The sequence below is a fragment of the Pleurodeles waltl genome, chromosome 3_1, assembly GCF_031143425.1.
Source record: "Pleurodeles waltl isolate 20211129_DDA chromosome 3_1, aPleWal1.hap1.20221129, whole genome shotgun sequence".
Taxonomy (NCBI): domain Eukaryota; kingdom Metazoa; phylum Chordata; class Amphibia; order Caudata; family Salamandridae; genus Pleurodeles; species Pleurodeles waltl.
In genome coordinates this window covers 931,321,647-931,345,625 of record NC_090440.1, presented here as the reverse complement: position 1 = coordinate 931,345,625, position 23,979 = coordinate 931,321,647, and positions in this window count along the sequence as shown.

Below are 23,979 nucleotides of genomic sequence, written 5' to 3'. Positions count from 1 at the left end.
TTCTCCTTTATGCCATTAACTTTAAGCCATGCTGAATAGTAGTCTCACTAGTGTACAGCATGGCTAAAACACATTGGCAAAGGCAATATAACTTGCATAGGTGAGACCTATTGGCTATGCCAATGCTTGTTTATAAGGTATGAACTTTAAGGTGATTATGTACACAGGGGGTATTTTACCCCATATAATACATGGTCACACCACCAACTTTCCCACAAACCACTTAAAACCCTAGTGCATAGCGTCTGTCAATCCAAGCTATTAAAATACAGCAGAAGAAAGAAAACCAACATTCAATTTTTTGATTTAAACAGCTGCATTAATTATGCTCTGTGACCTGATCTGCCTTTTACCTTGGCTGCTAGCTCTGGCAGAAGACAATGTAATGTCAGAATTCGACTGTAATAACCCTATCATAGTCATTTTCTGATGTCTTTTCTTTCTAATCAGTGAATGTCTTTTCTTTACACGCAGTGACTTGGTGCATCACAAACAGCCGTTTCTAAAGAAATTAGTGACTGTAGTTTATACAGAGATTAGAGAATCCATGTTTATATAGCTTGTAACTCCAAGAGCTTCTTCAGTTGAAATTCTCCTAGTTATGATTGATGTGGAGCTGAGCTTCCCAAGATCACACAAAGGAGTAGAAGTGTTATTAGAATTATGGTTTCCGAGCACAGTTTACAACTGTTGTAACTAATCACTTTTGATCTCTCCAGTGTGGTTCCAATTGGCATGAGGCGAAGGGCATGATGGGTATGGGGTGCAAAGAGTATGTTCTTCCTTTTTACCCTCCTACCTTTATTTGCTTGGTGCATGAAGATGCAAGGTTAATCAACATGTTATTTTCACATTTGAGCTAATTACTTTGTGAATGTAAATAACAATAAAAGATACTTTCAGACTGTGAAAACATGCCTTCCTTTCTCCCTATTTCACTTCCAATATATATATATATATATATATATATATATATATATATATATATATATATATATATATATATATATATGTGATTGTGTATATTTATCGGAGCCTGCAGTTCGTAAACAACAAGCGATATGTATAGGGTTGATTGAAAGTCCCCCAAGGCTGTCCCTGTCCCCCCCAGAAATTTATTGTCTCCTACACCCCTGGTCGGGACCACGGGGACACACGGGAAAGGCCAATAGGTAATTATACTTTGTAGCCTGTGAGAACTACTCCCATATTTAGCAGTCCCTCGCAGACCAGTTGCCTATGAGACCCGTGCCCCTCCTATGATTTCCGGGAGAGTCTATATCAAACCAAATTCCCTGGGACCCTATGAGAGGTCCTGCACCAACCGGCGGGAGGTATACATGTGCCCTGTTCACTCTGGCAAGTACCTGAGCTCCACTGGGCCTGTGCAAGTGGTGTTTGACTTGGCATAGTACTGTGTCTAATGAAGGGCCCCATTACTCCCCCCTCGACTGTGGCCATCAACGGGTAAGGAATATTGGTGTGCCCCAATGGTGTGAAGATGATAGTGTAGACAACAAGAAGCAGCAAATCACCAATAGCCAGATACATAGGCACGGTGGTGGCAAGCTTATCCAGAAGCCCGAAGACATGTTAATCCCAAGAAAACCGTGCAATGAAGAGTAAGTGTGGCTGTAACGAAGGCAAGGGGTGCCCGCGCTTACTGAACTACACATAGGAAGCTTACTATTTCTGCTCAGACAGGGAAGAGCCCCAGCCACTGAAATCAATAAGCATGGGCAAGGATAGAGCAGCACCACCTGAGCCATTGTGAGTTGAACTATTGGCTGCAATTCATGGCACCCTAACTGCCTTAGAAAATAAGATAGAAACAGTATCCATCAACGTAAATCACCTGCTTGTGGATTTGAGGAAGGTGGCTGACAAGGTCGAGACAGCTGAGGGCAACATAATGGAGCTAAAGGGAGAAGTTACAGCCCTGAAACGGCAAATGGCCCAGATGACCACAGTCACAGAAGAATTGAAGCGCCCTGTGGCGGATCCGGAGGGCTGCTCCCATTGGAGCAACATCCGCCTGTTGGGGTTCCCAGAGAAAATGGCGAGAGTAGCGACGGAAAGGTTAGTGGAAAACTGGGTTCACACAGAAATAAAACCTCAAGGCCTCTCACAATTCTTTGTCGCGGTGAGAGCGCACAGAGCCTTGGTCCCCCTTCCACTGCCGAGCGCTCCAGATAGAGCCCTCATTGCCAAAATCCTCAATTACTGAGATAGAGACTGTATACCACTGGCAGCCCGTGAACAACAGGTCCCGCACTTTGGTTATAGTCCTATAGCTATTTATCTTGATTATACAAAGCAGGTTCAAGATCAAATAAAATCCTTTTAAGCAGCAAAATAAAAACTGAGAGCCCTACACCTGCAATCTATTTTGCTGTACCCGGCGTGACTGAAAGTCCTGTTCCAAGAGAAGATGGTTTCTTTGATCATCCCGAGGAAGTCTAGGAATGGTTGGAAATGAGGGATATGACTTCCTTTCCAAGACTTGGTATTAGCCAAAAACAATCACAGGGCTCTCACATTCAAGGGGGAGCGTGATGCAGTTACCGTCCACCAATAAAGAACCCTAATATGGACCCATTGGGACAGCCAAGAGTAATAATCAATGATGATGGACTGATGCAAGTACAGGACCCAGAGGCCCATAGTCCAGAGCCAAGCATGAGCATGCAGTTGCCAGACCCTGGGGCTACGTACTTCAGGGCGTACGGGACCGCAGCCCTTAGGAGGTCAGATAAGGCTGAGCACCGTTGCAGTGTGGGTGGGCCAGGCCACATTGGAGACACTGATATGTGATACCCGATGAATGTGGCAGGTGGTGATAATTGACCCAGTACTCCTCTAGCCACGGGAAATGAGTAGTCGATAGTAGCCATGTAAGGCAGTTAGATATAGTGTAAGGAGAACAAACAGCGCTGGCCGGGGGTTAGCTGGTGGGTTGGTAGATTCCGTCCCGGCTGGAAGAATATGGATGCTGTGTAGGTCCTGGCACAAGCAGTGGGTGGGCATAGATAAGCCGCAAATTGAGCTGCGTATGCCCTCGGGTGGGGGTGGGGACTTGTTGTTCTTGTCTTAGTTATTTAATTTAAAGGTCCGAGACTAGACAATCTGAAGCACAATTGAAATGCATGAGATGGGAAAGATTCTTACAGATCTGTACTGTAGATGAAGGGGGGTTAGTCAGAGATTCCCAACATGGAACATCAGGGGGATGGGCTCTGACATAAAATGACATAGGATACTCTAGTTCATGAAAAGACATAGGATTAGTGTAGCTTGCCTACAGGAGACACATCTAGATGACACAGGCTGGCTAAAAAGTGGTGAGGCCAGGAATATAATTCCTCATACTCTACCTACTCCAGAGGAATTCTGATATGGGTGGTGCCAGGTCTGCCCTTCATGCTGACATCCATGGAAGCAGACGTGGCAGGGAGATACGTTCTTATACAGGAGTCCATGGATGGTCAAGCAGTCACATTCCTTAACACATATGCCCCTAATATAGACGACCCATCCTTCTTCCTTTTCATGCAAGATCTGGCTATGCAGGAGGTGAAGACCTCGTTGCTTTGGTTAGGTGATTTTAATTTCATCCTGGACTCGGCGACACTAAAGGAGGGCATGCACAACATGGGGTTAATAGATATATGGAGAGAGAAAAACCCAACCCAAAGAACCTATACATGCCTCTCACCCACACATAACACATTCAGTAGGTTAGATAGAACACTTGGTGCAGGAATTAGATGGATGGAAGATTTTGAAATAATGCACGTGGGATGCTTCCTCTCGGACCACTCCCCAGTTTGTTGTGAAATGCTGTGGGGCAGCCCTCCCACGGGGCCCAGATATTGGTAGATGCCTACAGATGTGCTGACAGACCAAACAGGGAAGGAAAAATTATCAAGCTATGACCAATTATCAGAACATAAATTGTGGCTCCGCCATGCCTAGGACTACAGAGTGGGAGGCACTGAAGTCTATAGTGCAGGGTGCATGTATGGGTCAGAGGCGTGGAGGACGCAGACAACTATAGTTGAAGTTGCACAGGAAAGAAATACACCTGGCATTAATACAGGCCTGGGACATGACCCACCCAGACAGGCAAGTATGTGTGCAGGCGAATATGAGGCATTTGGGACCGACTGGACAAGTTTACAATCAAGCAATACAGACAACATAGGGAGGGAGATATGTTGGGAAGACTCCTAGCATGGATTTACATAGGGAACATCTGCCACCAACCATAACGCACCTCTCTACAGCACAAGGGAATGCAGTGACCACATGGAAGGGTGTAGTGGAAACATTTAAGACGCACTTACAGGGAGTGTATAGCGTGAACCCAAACATCACCCCAGACTGATACACCCTGTCTTTGGAGGGTCTAGACAGGATTATGCTACCAAATGCAACAGTTGAGGAGTTGGAAGCTCCGTTGGAGCTCGAGGAACTCAGAGGAGCACGGAAAATGTTTCCCCACTCAAAAGCCCCAGGTGGTAATGGCTTTCCAGCCAAATTCTACCAGGCACATTTCGCAGAGATCATTCAACATCTTCTGGAAGTATTTCTTGAAGTGCGCAATTCAGGGGTGCTCCCACCAACCATGCGAAAAGAGAGATATGCATATTCCTGAAACCTGGGGGAGAGAAAACTAACCCAGTGGCATACCGGCCTATTACAATAATTAATAACACAATAATTAACTTGAACGTAAACATGCTGGCGAGCCAGGTAGCCCCTCATATGACTGCCTTAATACATGAGGACCAATATGGCTTCATCCTGGGCCGGAGCATGGGTATGAACCTAAGAAGACTTGCACATGTGCTTCATGAGGTGTGGGGGGTAGATGTAGAAATGGCATTGGCCTCCATTGACCTAGAAAAAGCATTTGATGAGGTCAATTGGGGCTATTTATTGGAGGTCCTCAGGGTAGTGGAAGTCGGAACCCAATTATGAGGCTGGGTTAAGCTTCTATATACAGACCTTGTAGCTAGAGTGTGTGTGGGACAGAGTCGGTCAGAGGCATGAACATTAGCTGCCGGCTTTCCATATTCCTCTTTGCCCTAGTAATAGAGCCCTTGGCAATTAAAGCATGGCAAAAACTTCGAACTTGGGGCATACAACCAGGAGAAGGGTGTCACATTATTTTGCTGTATGCAGACGATGCGCTATTTTACATCTCTTCTCGCCAGGATGCACTCTCAGTGCTCCTATATCTACTGGATGAATTTGGAGACATTTCAGGGCTTAGGATTTACTGGGCTAAATCTTTGATGTTCCCCTTGGCTGCTCTACTAGGACACCAGAGTCGCACCTCCCGGAACTGAGATTATGCCGGTAATTGGTGTCTTTGAGATATTTGGGGATGCAGGTGGAACACTCCCATACCCAACAGTTCCAACTCAAAATGGGTAGGGTGCTAGACTCTTAAAGTCTCAATGACCTTTTGGAATACACTCCCCCTGTCCTTGATGGGAAGATTTGCCATCTCTAAAATAGTGCTCTGGCCCTCTGCCTACACAACCGTCAAAACTCGTTGTGCCCCCTTCCTGTGCGCGTATTTAAGCAATTATACTCACTCCTTATTTCTCTACTATGGGCAGACAAACTGAGTAGGGTAGTATTAGCCACATTAACCAAACCATACACAATGTATGGTCTGGAAGTCCCGCAACAGGACCTATATTATTACGCAGCACATTTGCAACATGCAGAGCGATGGCTTGACACCAACACTAGCTGGGAAACACGACTATTGGCAGGGATGGTAAACGCAAGTAGACTCCCGGAGCAACTGATGGAAGGGGTGAATACGCATATAGACACTCCACATATAGTGCGTCAGACGGCCAGGATGTGGCAACAGTTTGTATTGATAGTGTTGAACATGCACCATTCCAAAGAGAACTCCCGATTTGGAGCTTAACATCAGTCAGGCAGATAATGACCAATATGTCCTTCAGATCATGGAGCGAGGGAGGATGTGACCTACTGGGAAACTTGTACCTTGATAACTTCTTTATCTCATTTGAAAATGCCTGTGCAGACTTTGGACTAATTCCTGGCCAGTTTCTGCTATACGCGGGCTTAACAGATATGGGCAAAAATATATGGCCATGTTTCCCGGCAGCCCCGTCACCTACACACACCCTGGGGACAATATTGACCTGACCTGTGAATCGAGTAGACATTTGATCATGCTTCTTTATAAAGACATGTGGTCAGATGCAGGGGGCGAGCCAACCCGAGTCCGTGTGGTGTGGGACATTGAATTTGATGCCCCTATTGGGGATACTTGCTGGTCACGCATTAGTGAACTAACGCAGACAGTGTCCAGCAATGCCCGCTTCCAATTGATACATTATAATTTACTGCAAAGGACATACTTGACCCCCAAAGATCTCCACTGATTGGTAAGGAGGCGACCAGATACATGCCCTTGATGCATTACTGGGGGTGGGGGGGCAGGCTTCCAGCACATGTCATGTCCTTGTTAGAAATGGGGTCTCTAGTTGGCAGAGGTATGCACTCTTGTTCAAATAGGGACCACAATCCTAGTCAGTAAAAGTCACACACAATCCAAATGATCCTGTGCCCACCTTCTGGCGCTGAGCAGTCAGGCTTAACTTAGAAGGCAATGTGTAAAGTATTTGTGCAATAAGTCATGCAATAACACAGTGAGAACACTACATAAAGACACCACACAGGTTTAGAAAAATATAAGATATTTATCTGATTAAATTAAGGTAAAAATGATCAAGATTTGATAATCACAAGTTGAAATATCACTTTTATAATCATAAGAAGAATCTTTAATTCTTAAAAGCAGCAATTGTCTCTTGCAAACACAAAGTACCTGGTTTGTGTCAAAATTACACGCACGAAGACCGCAGAGGAGGAGATGCGTGGCAAAAGGTAGGTGTGTGTCAGCTTTCCGGGTGCACACAGATGATGAGTCGATTCTTTTCCACACGGCAAGGGCTTTACGTTGAATTCCGGTCCTCAAGCTTGAATCCTCTTTGCAATGTGGGGTCTTTTGACACCCAGGGACGATGCGTGGAAATCCTGAACTTTTGGGACGAAGTCACAGTTGTTGTGTCGATCCGGAGGGCGATGCGGTGGAGTTTCTGTCGCATGGCTGGTGCTGCGTCGATTCCACTTGCAGGAATTCGGGCTGCGTAGTTCCCTGCTCAGTGACCCTCTACTCTGTGCCATTGCTGAAGCCAACCCGCCAATGTACCACTCCGACCGCCCTGGCAGTAGCAGCCGCCGGGCTGGAGATGGCTAGCCTGGCGGACGCTATTGTGCCGCCAGCGGTATTACGACCCTGCCTACCACCATGGTTTCCGTGACGTTCGTAACACCACGAAAACCATGGCGGTAGGCCCTATCAGTGACAGGGAATGCCTTCCCTGTCACTGATATGAGGCCCCCACCCTCCAACCCTCCCCAGACACCCCCTAGATCCACACCCCCCTACACACACACACACACACACTCATCCAGACATACATACACGCACACATAAAGACATCCACGCACACATCCGCACACCTATCGAAACATACACGCAGACACGCATTCACATTTTCATACATACACACACTCACACAGTTTCATTTACACACACACACCTACTTACACGCACGCACCCAACACTAAACACACACCCCCATTCACGCACCCACTCACACATCCATGCACACACACCCCCACACACACACAACACCCCCACCCCCCTCCACTGTTGGAAACCCGACTTATCTGAATCCAGGGGGCCTTCCGGCAGGGAACGGGACGGGGTGCTGCTACCGCCAGCAGCGCCCACCAGCAGAACAACAATTTGTCATAATATGGCTGGCGGCCGTCTACTGGCTTGCCCTGCTGGTGGTAGCAGCGCCACCTTACCGCCATCCGCCAGTATGGCCACAGCTGCATTTCCGCCCTTCTTATGGCGGAAATCCGGCTGTGGTCATAATATGGCAGACAACTAGTAGCCTCAGCGACGGTCTTTTGGCGGCTGTCACCGCGGCAGAAGGCGGTTTTTACCACCATGGTCTTAATGAGGACCTTAATGCCAACGCACTCTACAGCACTTTACTCAACACCAATGCACTCTACACCACTGCACCCTATGCCAATCTACTCTGCACCACTACATTCTATGCCGCTATACTCTACTCTGCAACACTTTACACCACTGCACTATACACCATTGTACACTTAGTCACTGCACTCTACGCCATTCTATTCTACTTTGCACCACCATGCTCTAAGCCACTGCTGTCCATGCCACTCTACTCTGCACCACTCAACACCACTGCACTCCACACCAATACACTGTATGGCACTCTACACCACTGCACTCTGTGCCACTGCACCACTCTACTCTGCACCTCTCTGCTTTATACCACTCTACTCTACACCACCTTTTACACCACTACACTCTTGTATCACTCCACTCTACACTACTGCACACCACCACTACACTCTGTATCACTCCACTCTACACCACTGCACACTATCCTGCACCACTCCATTCTACTCTGCACCACTCCATGTCACTTAACTCTACTATGCAACACTGCACTCTCTACCACTGACCTCTACTGCACTCTTTTCTGCACCACTGCACTCTATGCCACTGCATTGTACTCTGCACCACTCTACTCTACACAGCCCTTCTCCACTTCCAATGCACTGTACGCCACCACACCATATGCCACTCTACTCTGAATCGATCCACTATATGCCACTGCACTCCATCGATCCACTCTAAACTACTCTCCACCCTATGTACTGCACTCTACTCTGAAACAATCCACTCTGCAGCACTGCACTCTACACCACTATATTTCACTCTGTGCCACTCAATTCTATACCACTCCACTCTACGACACTGACATTTCCCCAGTGACACTCCACACCACTCTAGTGTATGCCGCTGCACTCTACCCCACTACACTCAACACCAATGCACTCTACACCACTTTACACAAAATCAGTCCACTTTATGCCAGTCTACTCTGCACCACTGCACTGTACACCACTGTACTCTACTCTGCAACACCCTACTCTATGCCACTGCACTCTAGGCCACTCTATTCTACACCAATGTACTCTACGTCACTTTACTGTGCACCACTCTATGCCACTCCACTCTATGCCACTCCACTCTGCACCACTCTACTCTTCAAAACTGCACTCTCCACCACTGAACTCTACTCTGCACCACTCTACTCTGTGCCATAGCACTCTATGTCACTGCACTCTACTCTGCACCACTCTAGTCTATGCCACTCTAAAGCAACTTTATGAACTTTGCACAACTACACTTCACGCAGTTTTAATCTACTGAGCACCACTGCAATCTATGACACTGCACTCTAAGCCGCTTCACTCTATGCCTTTCTACTCTACTCTACACAACTCTGCTCTATGCCAGTGCACTCTACCCCACTCTACTATGCACCACTGCTCTCTATACCATTCCAGTTAGGCCACTCCCCTCTACTCTGTACCACTCCACCATATACCACTCTGCTGTGATACACTGCACTCTATGCCATTGCGCTCTATGCCAATGAGCTCCACACCATTGCTCTATGCCTCTGCACTCTACTCTGCACCCCTCTACTCTGCCCTGCACCACTCCAGTCAACACCACTTCACTCCAGTGGCGTCCGCCGCAAATCTCAAGGGGGGAGGTGGGCGGAGAGGGACAGGGGAGGGGACAAAAACTATATAATGATTAAAAAAACATACCTTTTTCCTGTCTGCGCCACTGCCTCCTGCTGCGTTACTCCTCAGGTTTTCTTGTGGTGTCTCAGCATCACTGGGACACCAGCACAGGCTCCTCAGCCATTCTGGTGGTGCTTACATTCTACAAATAGCATGTAAGCAGCGTCAGGATTGGTCTGAGCAGTTTGAGCAGTTTGGAGTGCCGCTCAGACACAAGCCTGGGGTCTGTGCTGTTTCTCCAGCCCGGCAGTGTATACAGCTGGGTTGGAGAAACTTAAGTGCACATTTGTGTTTCGCCGGCCTCAGACGTCTGGCCAAACACACATGCACACTTATTGCACTCTCTCCTCCTCCCCTCTCCCACCTCCCACAGCCCAGCCCTTCCCCATCCTGAACACACTGCTGGCTGAGCCAGCAGATGAAGGATAAAACAATAATTAAATATTGTTTTATCTTTCATCTCCTGGCTTAGCCAGGGGGGCAATGCATCTTCGCCATTACGAAGGAGCTGCCCCTGCTTCATTCTACTTGAAACAATCTACTTTGTGCCACTCCACTCTATGCCACTGCACTCTATTCCACTACTCTATGCCACTGCACTCTACCCTGCACCACTCCACCCTATGTCACTTCACTCTATACCCCTGCACTCTATGCCACTCTACTCCACTCTGCACCATTTCACTCTGTGCCACTGCACTCTACGATGTGCCACTCTACTCTACTCTGTACCACTCTACTCTATGCCACTGCAGTCTAGGCCACTGTACTCCAAACCACTGCACTATACACCAATGCTCTCAACACCACTTCACTCAAAATTAATGCACTCTGTGCCAACTTCTCTGCACTACTGCACTCTACACCACTATAATCTCCTTTGCAACACTCTACACCACTGCAGGCTCCACCACTGCACAACACTGAGCTGTATGTCGCTGCACTCAACACCACTCGTTTCTACCTAGTGTACTGTATGATACTGCTCTCTGCACCACTGCACTCTATGCAATTGCACTGTATAACAGTCTACTCTGCAAGATTGCACTCTCTGCCACTGAGCTCAATGCCACTCTACTCTGCACCACTGCACTCTACACCATTGTTCTCTACTCCACTGCTCTATATGCCACTCCATTCTACTCTGCACCACTGTACTCTATGCCACTGCTCTCTGCACTTCTTCACCCTGCACCCTACTCTATGCCGGTTCACTCTGTGCTACTGCACTCTATGCTACTGAACTCCATGCCTCTGCACTCTACTCTGCACCACTCAACTTTACACCACTCTACTGCACACTACACAATACACTTTACGTCATTACACTCTGCATCACTCCACACCACTCTAATCTATTTTGCAGCACTGCACCCCAGGTCACTGAACTCTTTACCACTCTACTCTATGCCACTGCACTCTACACTACACCTCTGCACTCTACCCTGCACCATTCCACTCTGCACCCCTTCACTCTACTCTGAAACAATCTACTCTACTCCACTGCAGTCTATGTCACTGTAATATTTTCCACTGCTGTATAAGCCACTGCAATCTACTCTGCACCATTCTACTCTATGCCACTGCACTCTATGCCACCCTACTCTATGCCTTATGACCTCTACTCCAATTTTCTCAAAACCAATGCACTCTACATTACTGCACTCTACTCCAATCTACTCTGCAGCATGATACTTTACTCCAATCTACTGTGCACCACTGTACTCTACGCCACTTCACTCTAGGCCTGTTTTGCTTCACTAATGACCAAGCTGAAACACTCATGCACTGACAAAAATCTCTTGAATGCACTTCTTAGTCCAAAGAAGACATGTATTATTTCACTAAGCAAGGTTCCTAAAAGGAGATTAGCATGCTGAAAGCACATGTTCAAAAATGGTCACAGCAATGAAATGAAAGAATGTACAAATGATTCTCCACTGCAATATACACAGCAAATATATGTATCTATATTATAATGCAAAGCAAATAATGAATTAAAAAATATGCATCACCCTGAGAAAAGGGCATCACTGCTTCATCTCACTCCTATGCATCATCAGATCGGCAGATCCCAGAATCGATCGAGAAGAGAGAGTTCAGTTATCCTCATGGGAAGGATGGCACACTCCAGCGTCCTAGATGTGCCTGAGATCTGCAACACTCTCTGTCCCCGGTCCATCTGGTCTCAGCCTCTTATACTGTGAACAAAAAAGAGAGGAAAAGTCTAGAACATCTCTCTCCCTGCATAAGTTTTTATTAAAAAAGTGCTGATTGCTTTTGGCCTGCTTTGAAAAAAATAACACCTCGGGACTTGGCCACAGTCCCAAGATGCCAATTCAAAACAAGTCTGTTCCCTGACTTCTGAGTACATTCTTATCAGCCTAAGCCCTTGGTGGGAAAAAACACTAAGAATAAAAACATGTGCACATTGTACAATGTGGAAAACTACTTGCAGCTTTTAACGTGGCAGTTGCTAATGCTAAAATAAATTCACTAGGCAAAATGAAGTTGGTGGTCACTAATGTGACGGTATGCTGCTAAGCTAAGTGCCATATGGAGTCAGTGGTCAAAACTCACATATCATTATATTCCACCCTTTTGACCAATGACTCATATCCTTTAGTCCTAAAATCAACTTCTCTTTAAAAAAAAAAAAAAAATCATTACAAGCAAATTAGGTATGCATTGTATGCAGCAACATAAGGAAATGACAAGAGCAAGCACTATAAAGCAATGGAAGTGGGATTAATATTATAAACAGTTAACCAGGCACACCTACAATAAAAAGACTGAAGCTTATATATTCTGATTGGGATAGTAACTAATTGAATTGTGTCTCTAGGATAATGAATTGGTATAGAGTTAGATGGAAACATCATGAGTCCTAATCATGTAAAGGTACTCGGTCCACCTGTAAGGTTTCCTGGAATGTAAGTAAAAGTGAGGTTCCCATATGAAAATAGTCAGCCAACTGGCAACTGAAACATGCCTAATGTGACTGGCAGCAGTCATCAGGTGATAACAAGCCATGTTGTTTGTTCCGTTAGAATTGCACTCAAACAGGTTGATAGAATATCCATGGTGCTCTGCATTATTCCCATGCAGAACTTTGATCTGTGAAGCACAATTAGCGCAAAATGGATCCATAGGTGTTGCCCTTCAAAAAGCAGCAGGGATGTTGCGCAATGTAATTGATCAGTCAGGTTCAGGTTGGGGGTGCTGTCTCACCCAACCGCACATGCCCGAAGGGAGACCACACGGCACACTCATGGTCATAGGCAAGTTGTAGTATGATCTGTAAAAGAAACAAGTAGGATCTTTCTTGCAAATGACATTTGTCAGCTGAAATGTGTTCACCTTTTTCCTTTCCTTGTTTTATGATCAGCAGGACTTTTTTAGGGCCCTTGGCTATAATTTCTGCAGGTTCTGGAGGGTCATTTGGGAATTCCACCCACACCCTAGCATAAGGGTTTTTGTCAGTTGAACCAAAACCTCCTTTTCCTTGTACTGTCAGAAGGGCTGGGGCAGTCCCCTTCCTCACCAATCCTCCATACACTGTACTTATGACAAGTTGGGCAATTTTGTAAGCATGTAGGTCAAGACATGCCGATTCTGGTGTGGCTCTGTAAGAAGCTGAAGCTCTAGGTTTTATTTCCCAGTACACAATGGTGTTTGGGGCCACATGTGGTTGTATCTAAGTTAACATTTTCATCAGGGCAGTTTCAGCATTTTGTAATGGCCTGTTATTCAGAATCTGGAAGACTTCAGTTAAATGCTCACACCAATTTTTCAGAGTCCCATCAGATATTTTTTTAGTCCAAAACCCCAGGGACACTCATGTTTTTCTCTGTTTTTGCCACCTGCTCCAATCTACATATTGTCCCTGGATAGTTACATGCAACACAATGTGTCCATCCTGCACTGCCCACATGACTAAATCCTGTTGAATTATTTCTTTTGCCAAATCAAAAGCACACTGCTGTACTTCACCCCTTTCAAACTCATGTTTTTTCCTTGTCACTTTGTACCAAAGGGTTAAGATTTTACCCAGATGAGGGTCATGCTGTCTCCAAAAATCAAACAATCTCATGTAATCTCAATTGTAATGTACAGAGAGATATGCCTGTAGGTCATCCAGTGACGATACCTTTTGTAGCAGCAAGGATTTTCGTTCAGCCTTAAATGCATGGCAATTGAGATTTCTCTTGAGGAACTGCCTATACCTGCACATAGACAGATCCTCACATCAAAAACAATGTTCTCCCTAAGGTTTTAGCAGCTGCACATATTCTAACAAGGCCGCTGCACTATCAGAATCCTTAATGGGACTGTGCACTTGTCCTCTGAGATTGGTTGTAAAACTTTGCCAGGATACCTCTATGACCTTTTCAAGTTTAATACAAATTTGTTCCCATAGCATTGTCTTATGCGAATAGTAATCTTATTGTAACTCCAGGCTCCATAGCTGACTTCATTAGTAAATCTTCTGCTGTGGGCCAGGATGGTTGGTCCACACATTTATTTAAAACGTATTCTAAATGATGTGCTCCACTGTTAGCTATTTAATATATCAACATTCTTGCAACAGACAAGAGTCCTCAAATCTAGAAAGCTGCTATTATTACCCCTGCATTAAAATAACAAGGGCTCAAGTGTTGATCCAAGCAATTTTGGCTTCTATGATCAGCATAGCAGCTAAATAGCTTGCTAAGATTTGATTAGCTGCTTTGGTTTCGTGAACTGACACTAATGAAATCATTCCCAAGACCCAGATTGGCATTCAAAAATGTTTCTCAATCCTTCTTAATTCTATTGTGTTGGCGTTGTTGGCTAGTATGTGTTGTGAACAATACTTTTTCACTTTGTTGATCTTTTGTACATTTCAGCAAGGACTTTGATTGTCAGTAATTCTTTGTGGCAAAAAATGCTACATCTGATGGTACCCATGGATGCCTTGGTCCACTGATCGCTGAGTTGTACTCTGATACTCAGGCTGTTGTGTTTGTAGCCAACATGTGCCAGATCCACAGTAGCTTCTACTACCAGTTTGGAGTACACCAAGAATGTGTTCTGGAATCCTGTTTATTTAACATCTTCCTGGATGATCTTGAAACAGTTCTAGCACATTCTCTTGTGATTTATCCTATATTACGAAGGCCACACATAAGTCTACCTTATTATTAAGGATTCTTTATTACTTTATTATGCTGGCAGTTATCTCCGGTTTGACCAAACTGCTATTGGCTTGCAGAAAGCTTTGGATGCATTTACCTTCTATACAGCAACCAATATTGTCAAAGTTAACCTCAACAACAATCTATTCTTGTTTTTCATAAGTCAAGATTTAAGCTATTTGAGTCAGTTTCTATCTATCAGTATTTACAAATTCTGACTGCTGATAGAGCTACTTGAATATCTATTTAGCAATCAAGGAAAAAGTCCATAAGCATTCTGTCCGGTATCTGACAAAGGTTTAATTTACGTTTTGAATAATTATCTTTGCTGTCCTTGAAAATGTCTATGTCTCAAACGTTACTGCATTAATATGTTGTAGGTGTCCTACACGGCCCCCGGCAGAAAGTTCGCTGTTGGCAACCCTGAAGGCCATCTCTGTTGCAGATTTGTGGGCCTTAGAAATTTGACTCCTTTGGAAGCAATTAGGCTTAGGCTTGATTTAAACTTGAATGCCCGTTGTGAAAGTAACTTTAAGTTGTTATTTCTTAATCTCTCAGGTTTTGCCAAAAAGTGACTCACCTGAATCTTGTCTGAGACAATCAAACCTGGCTGTGGCAAATATTTAGTGTTTTTCCTTGCTCTGCCTGGCTAACTATACTCGGCTTATCCTATGATTTTGTTGCTCTTTTAAATAACATGGGCTGCTTTAAGACAAGGCTGAGTCACTTAGTTGCGCAGTTGCCATTCATGATCTATAGAGTTAGCAATCCACATGATTAGTTGGACCCCAGTAAACTGATGTTACTAATACACATCAAGTCTGGCGTATTGCAACAGCAGACAAGAATGGCAAATGCGTAAGCATTTACAGAATACATAACATCAACTTTGTGGTGTTGACAAGGAACACCTTCTGTTGATTTGGTGCGCATTGACAAGGAATTGTTCACGCTCTTGCGCATTTTCCGTCCATTGCAACTCTTCCTCACAACTGTCTGGTAGGTGTGTTAGCTTTATTTGAATGATTATCTAACACAACACAAAATGCTTTGATTTTTTTAGAAAGTTTGAAGCTCTTTGTACATTTTTACAGCTATGCTATTTTCAGAGGGCAAATACCATCTCTATGGTTTGTTTTGATTCTGTATCATTTGGTATATTTTAAGATTCTGTATTACACATCAAAAATATTGTTGAAGGTGCAACTAATAAACTATTTAGCTAGAAACACAGTAATGTGAAACTCTAGATAAATCAGGCTTCCGAGCTAACATCAGAAATAAATGTTGTAGTAAAGTGGCTTACTGGTTGAGGGGGTTGAAACCCTACTCAAGCAGCACATTTCTGTCAGGGTGAAGTCACAAGCAACCCCAAGTTAACCTGTGCTTACTGTCTGATAGCTTGACCCAAAAGTAGTCAGGTTTAACCTAGAGGTAATGTGTAAATTATTTATTCAGCACTTCAAACAGTAATAAAGTGAAACTACAACACAAGAAACGACCCACACCAATTTAGAAAAAATACAGTAAAATGTAATTAATTATTTGAGACCAAAACATCAAAAATCTAATTAGTAAATCCAGAGATATGCAATGTTAAAGAAGATTTCAGGGAAAACACAAAGGGACAACTGCAGTTATCTGACCATGCTGGACCAGTACAAAGTCCCAAGTACATGTCGACCATGATAGAATGTGGGCTGGATACAGAAACCAAGTTAAGCCTGCTGAACAAAGTACCTTAAATCCTGGATGCGCAGCATTGCACACGCAGAGGATGACTCACAGCAGAATCTCTGAGAAGCTGTGGCCAGCAATGCAATTTCCTGCATCAGAGATGGATTGTACAACAGTGGTTCTGATGCGAAGATATGAGTAGATGCATCACAATGCCTTGGATCTGCCCAACAGGCCACAGCTCGGCTGGCAGAGCATGTTCAGACCCACTTTCAGGGGTCCAGGACTGACTGGGATGGCACTACTTGGGGGGGGGGGGGAACGACTTGCAGTAGGCAGAGTACAGCTGCTAGGTTCAAGGTGGCTGGAACCTTTTCTGTCACTGAGGCTCTGATCAAGAGGCCAGCCAACTAACCCTTGAAGTCTCTCTGGTGGTCCTGGATTTAAGGCGCGGGTCCAGTCCTTTTCACTCAGGTAGCAGGCAGTAGTCGGACAGCAGGGTAGCAGTCCTTCTTGCAGCAGAGCAGCACAGCAGTCCTTCTGAGTCTTCCACGGGTCCAGAGGTGTACTGAAGTGTTCGCCATGAGAGCCCTATATGTATACATGGTGCCAGCTTTGAAGAAGAAGATGATTTTTGAAGATTTCCTGCCCCAGAGGTGTTTGGAATTTCCTGCCTTTCTGCCCTGAAAACAGCTTGCCTGGGGATATAAAAGACTAGTGTGAAACCCTTTGTGAGTGTACTGAGGGAGACCCTTTGTTATGTGCAAGTGTGGTAAGTGATAGCTCCTCCCCCTATTAAGTCAGAGATTGCCCATTCTGCCAAGTCTTCTTTCCGATTTGTCTCACAGTCTGAGAGCAATACGCAAACACCAACTACCAGGTGTGACCCAGGATGCAGGCTGCAGGCACCAAATGGTTGGGATGATAAAATGCCAACTTTGTAAAACACTTCTGAATTAAACTCTAACTTTGCCATTAAAGAAAGTTTTGAATTACAATTCTTTAGAGGCTAAAATCGACATTCCTACCTGTCCCAGTTAAAAGTTATCACTTATTAAATGTAATCAGTTGACCCAAGTAAATTAAATTAGCTAATTGGGTGTAAGGCAATGTCACTATGATTTTAGGGAGTGAGCACACAAACGTTAGCACTGGTTAGCAGTTGTAATGTGTAGAGTCCTAAGGTCAACAAAAATCAGATTAGCCAAAATGGAGAAGTAAGGCAAAAGTTTAGGGGAAGACCATGCTAAGGCTGACGGGTCTAACACGTGAAGTAATTTACACCCATTTTACTAATTTAGAAAACCTTCTGGTTTATGCATGTGCGAGTTTAACATGTTGTAACTCATCCTTGCAGGGGCATTGAATTCTTAAGTAGAACTTAGGTATATCTATTTTCCTAACGCTCTATGTATGTGCAGAAACATAAAGGAGTTTGGGAATTTCGTAGTCAATGTGGCGGAGAGTGTATATTATGGACGTTTTCAGATTACCTAATCTCCTTGGAGGTCTCCTGTTGCAGTACTGATCACTGAGGCTAAGGCACAATAGATTTATTTGGTGGTCAATGTTATTTCTTGGTCACTGTGTCTACCTGTAATGTGATGTGCTCCCCTTCTAGAACATTCTGGTTGGATTGTCTGTGTGGGTTCCACCCTGACAGTTGGACATCTGTCAGTTGGTGGGTGAGGTTCAGCCTTTATATGCTTCACTCGCAATGAGATGATGGGCAGTATTTAGCCTATTGACTTGATCAGAGTCACTCCTAAATCAAGCGTTGTGCCAGTTACTGCTGTGAGTTGAGGAGCTGTGGAGGAGAGAAGAGTACCTGGGCACTAGAGCTAACAGAATGGCTATCAGTTTTGAAGAATGCTCCTCACTGTTTACAGTGGTGAGGTCCTCCAGAATGTCTAAATTGTGACACACATGATGGCCTGAAGTAGTACGCACTATATGAGTGATAAGTTCCAATGATGTCATCACATAATGGAGGTAACTGACACCAGCACAGGGCCTGAGCAGCATTAGTTTTCTTGTGACAGAGTTGTCTCAGAGTAGAATGTATTACTTTTGCAATTTGGAGTTTAGGATCTATTGTGATGCATGTGCCTGGGATCTGACATGTCTTTCCAGCAAAATGTGTCTGCGACATGTGTCGGCCATGCAAGAGAATGCATTGTTCCACATTACATGTGATTTGTAAAGAGGTTGTGAAAGGGGGGGTTGGTGTCTGTACAAAAGGTGATAAGACTTACTCCAAGTGAGTACTGCTGAGGGAAATTGTTTGAGTTTATAGAAGAATCTGGCTAAAATGCCCCTTACATGTTTTTCTGGCAATATAACTAGGTTTTCCTCTAAATTGAACAGAAGGTCAGCAAGTTCAAAGGATGTCAAGTGATTAACTTTCTTTAAGGCCTGTAGGGAAAACATGCGATCAGTGCCTCTTTTATTAAAGGATAGGCAATGTTGAAAGAGCCATTTCATGAGAATCCCAAGTGTTGAAAGGGACCAAAGCGACCTATTTGTCAATGAAAGAAAATTTTTGGCAGTAAGTTGAGCCATAAAACATTCAGGCGTTTGTTCTGGTTTAGTGTTTTCACCATGTGATCAGATCACAAACCTTTATAGGAAATGCTTACTATGAAGGGTTTGGATGATGTTTCAACCAGGATTAGCAAATGGATGGTACAGCTACTTATTCTGTTGAGTATATTTGAGGCGTGCAGAACTATGTGGTTAACTGTCTTTCTAAATTGGTGGTAAAAAACCTTTTGGAGAAGCACATGGAGGTTAATTACTCAGCTTGTGAGGAGTGTATGTGTTATTAATCATGGTGGTCTCTTGAATGACACGTCAAGAAGGAGGTGACCAGGTGTGATACTTTGGTGACTTATTGCAAATACCTGAAGGGAGACTGCCCTGAGAAGAAACTGATTAACACAGAGTTGCAAACTATTTAGAGAGTTAAAGAATAGCTTCCACAGCATAATGGTATTCTTGTGAGTGGTACTAATGTGGTTGTGCCCTGTGGCTAAAGACGTTAGAGATAAAAAATGGGCCATGAAGGACATTCTGTTATTTTGAAGTTGAAGGAACACTTGGAGGAGGATTTTGGGCGGCTCGGAGTGGACTTGGATGTACAAAGGGTCATCAGAAGGTGGGGTGAGGACAAGGCCAGTAAAAAGGTGTGTAAGGCATGGGAACCTCCAATAGTGCATACAAAGTTACATTATGGACCATGGGAGAAGGTAGCTGTTGACATTGTAGCACCTCTCCGAAAAGTTTTTAAGATCACCTGAGGTGCCCTGCCTGAGGGATGTTACCTTGTGATCCATTATCAACTTTTTAGAAGGGCTGTTTAGGTGAAAGGGGTTTCTCAAAGTGTTGTTGACAGACAATGGAGTTGCAGTTGTTTTCCCGTGAAACAGAGGATTTCCTGTATTGTTGTGGCATTCACCACAAGAAATGTTTTCTGAACCACGGTGGAAAGGTTTAACAGAACATTATTTTTGTAGTCATATTCCACATACTGAATTCCACATAGATGGATTGACTGGAGGAACGGTTGAGTGAATGTGTCTGCTGCTGATGGATGGACACAAGATGACTTGAAGAAAGCAGCTTAAAGGAAAATTTATATAGATGGGAAGGATTGTGTGAGGGTTTTGACAGTCTGTGTAGGTGACTGGGTTAAAATCAGGGCTCCGAAGGTTATGCTGAAGCCATCTGAGTTCACGGAACCCAGGAAACTAGTGAAATTGTTTAACAATGCTGTCAAGACTAATAACAGAAGTATATAGAATTTGAACAGGGCAGTGCTTTTCAAGAAGGAATCTCTGGATGAAGGTAGTATGGCTGCCAGTTACTCTGCTGGTGGTGGAGATGTTGACCGTAAGTCACTGCGTAATGGTAACATGGATTGAGTGACTGTGGTAGGAAGGTGTGTAGGAAACCTGTATTTCAAAAGATTATAGGCCTCATTACAACCCTGTCGGTCAAAGACCGCCAGGGCTGTTTTGGCGATTGCACCGGCAACAGGCTGGCGGTGCAATCTTGCCTATTAGAACCGCAGCGCTTCTGCCGCGGCCGTACCGCCGGGACCGGCGGTTTACCGCCATGGTTGTCCAGGCGGTTTTGGATTACGAGTCCCCTTCCCGCCAGCCTGTCCATGGCGGTAGAGACTGCCATGGAAAGGCTGGCGGAAAGGGGAGTCGCGGGGCCCCTGGGGGCCTAGTAGTTGAACTAGTAGTTTGGTGATCTGCAGCAATCAGAAGATTCTGCAACCCAAAGACTTGATCATTTGGCAGACCTTGTATCTACTCTTAAATTAGTCCCACGGGGCTGACATCAGCAAGGCTGTACAATACTATGAGAGTTTACAGGCCGTAAGGGGGAAAGGATTCACCGGAGGCTGAGTTGATAAGCGCAAGTTTTACTTGTATGCAAGGATTTTCGGATCCACAAGCAGCATGACGGTCTATTAGTGCATTCCAACTCCCAAAGCAACAGGGTAATTTTTCGACCATTTTCTGCGATTTGGTGCAAACTAGAACCCTCCTGTGGTCACTTGATGTGGTGCTTTAAGGCAGTTGGCTACACTGGCCTTAAAGTACCACCTGGCGTAGACATTTGGGGCCTTATTTATACTTTTTGGCGCAAAACTGCGCAGATGCAGTTTTGCGTCAAAACGTTTACCGCCGGCTAACGCCATTTCTTTGCGCCGCTCGGGTATCATGTTTATACTTTGACGCACGGCTGCGCAAACCACTGGTGTGAGTCTTTTTTTTTTTACTCAAGCCAATGCATCACGTTGTAAAGAAAAACTACGTTAACGTGGCGAAAATGACTATGAGCCGGTTTACAACGTCAGAAACCGGATACGCGCCTTTTTTTGACGCAATTGCGTCAAAAAGCGGCGCAAACACAGCAAAATGTGCTAAGGAGTGCCAAAATGGATCCCAGATGCTTGCACAGACCCCAGGAAGATGACGACAGACCAGGAACCAGCTAGGAGGACCCACAGAAGACCCAGGACAGGGAGAAGAAAAAAAGAAAGTGTCGCTTCAGTGCAGAGGAGCAGGAAATTCTGGTGAAAGATGTGACGGAACACCAGCTCCAACTGTTTGCCACCTCAAAGTTGCCAATCAGTAGGAGAGAGGCAATATGGCAACAAATTGTTGACAAGATAAACAGTGTGGCAGAAGTACGGAGAACAGTCATCGAGTGCAAGAAACGCTGGCATGACTGCAAGCGCAGGACCAAGGAAAAGATGGCCAGGAACAGGAAGGCAGCACTGCAGACTGGAGGTGGGAGTCGAGCACTGCAGGAGGTCCTGGACCACATGGAGGAGATAATGGCAGCCGTCATTCCTGAGGAGATCGTCACAGGGATTCAAGGACAGGACAGCGCAGACTACCAGGAGACAACACAGATGCAGGGTAAGTCGCATGGGGAATTAAAATGCACAAATGTTAACTGTAAGCAAGGGGGGACATATCTACTACACAATGCATGTAAGTCATGATATTCAGGGAGTGGCATGGGTAAAGAGGCACGGCACGGGGGCATGGCCCGTTCAGAGGAAACCTGGGGCACAGTACTACACTACACCAACAACCTTTGCATGGGGGTATGCTGCCATGCAAAGGATGTTGGAAAGGTAAAGCCAGTCCAGGAGGGTAGGGTACAACGTAAAACTGGCATGCTGTCACATGTCAGCTGGTATTCTCCCTACATGAATTAGGGCTCAATTAATAGTCTCAGGCCCTATCTACAAGCGGAATTTAACATTGCCAACAGTTGCCACTACCACCTCTGCTGTGTGTGCAGGTCAAGTAGCTAATGGCAGTTATGTAACCATGGATCAAACACACCCAAAATAGAGGGTTCAGGATGACAACGCTATCAATCCCCTGTAATCAAGATAAATGTGCAAATCCTGTTAAATGCCCATGTCCATAGGCGCAACAAACATCAGGTATTGTATTTAACATTATGAGGTACACAGCAGTAATGTCATACCCATGCTGCACATGTCAGGTTCTACCCTGTGCCTGGGTCACAATAACTACAATGCCACCATGCAACATCTTAAGTGTCATAGTGCAAAGACAACTGCATTGAGGGGGAGGACATATGTGTGTAGGAAGGTGAACACTCCAGCACAGTCATAAGAGAAAATGGAATACTGCTAGGACCATCAGTGCAATCCAATGTAGCACACATTTCCCAACATCAGCAGTACACACTACCAATGCTGACACCCGTATCGTGCAATGCCAATGCAATACTTAGTATATGCTAGGTTTCTGGATGTGAAATATTAGAGACTGGGTCAGTTCCAGATTGTTAAGTGTGGTGCAAGTGCCATCAGAACACCCACAGCCAGTGAAAGGCCTGACCATGAGAACGGAAGTAGACGGAGGGTTGAGTAGGACAAGAAGGTGGCACTTCACGATTTGGCCAGAACCAGCACCTAGAGGATGTGATTCTGACAAGTCCCCAAACTGACCACAATACATGTGACATGCAGGTGGGGCATAGGCCATGGGAGAGTGGTAATATGAAAGACAGGAGTAATGAACAGGAACCAAGATCACAATGTGCAACAAATAGGAAGGCAGGCACGTCACATTACAAATCCCACAACACAGACACACTAATTGTACCATATCTCATTGCAGAGGATGATGGCTATCCTGCGGATATGCCTGTCCTGGACTTCCCTGATGACATGGATGACGAGCTGACAAACATCAGCCAGCAGACCCTCCAAGATGTCCTTGGGACCCGCCAGACCCCACCTTTAGTCACAAGGAGGAGCACAGAAGTAGCAACCATCACAGAGGAACCCACCCACCACCCCAATTGTATGACCTGCCAGCTCCAACCCAGCTGAGGACTCTGACTACACTGGCACCAGCTTTGAGAGAACTGTAGTTGAAGTACAGTCGGAGCTGGCCAAGGAGGTGCGGGTGGGGATGGAAAATATGGCAACCAGCCTAGAATGGGTGCGTTCATGCATGATGTCAACTGCAGAACAGGCAGCAGCCATGCAAGGGCAAACATCTATCCTGCAAGAACGTGAAAAAAGTGTGAAGGAAATCAGCACAGCTGTAAGAGAGTTGACACAACACCTACAACAACAATTCTGTCAACGCGTACACAAATGCAATATTGCCCCCCTCAGGGCCGACCTGGCTGCCTACCACAGTGATGTAGTTGCTATACTTAAGAACCAGCAGCTCCTCCTTGCTGCAGTACTGCCCTTAATAGCCCCACAGTTGGCAGCTACTGGGATGTCTGACTCCACGTCTTCAAACACTGAGGTGTGTGTTGACCCTTCACAACCACCACC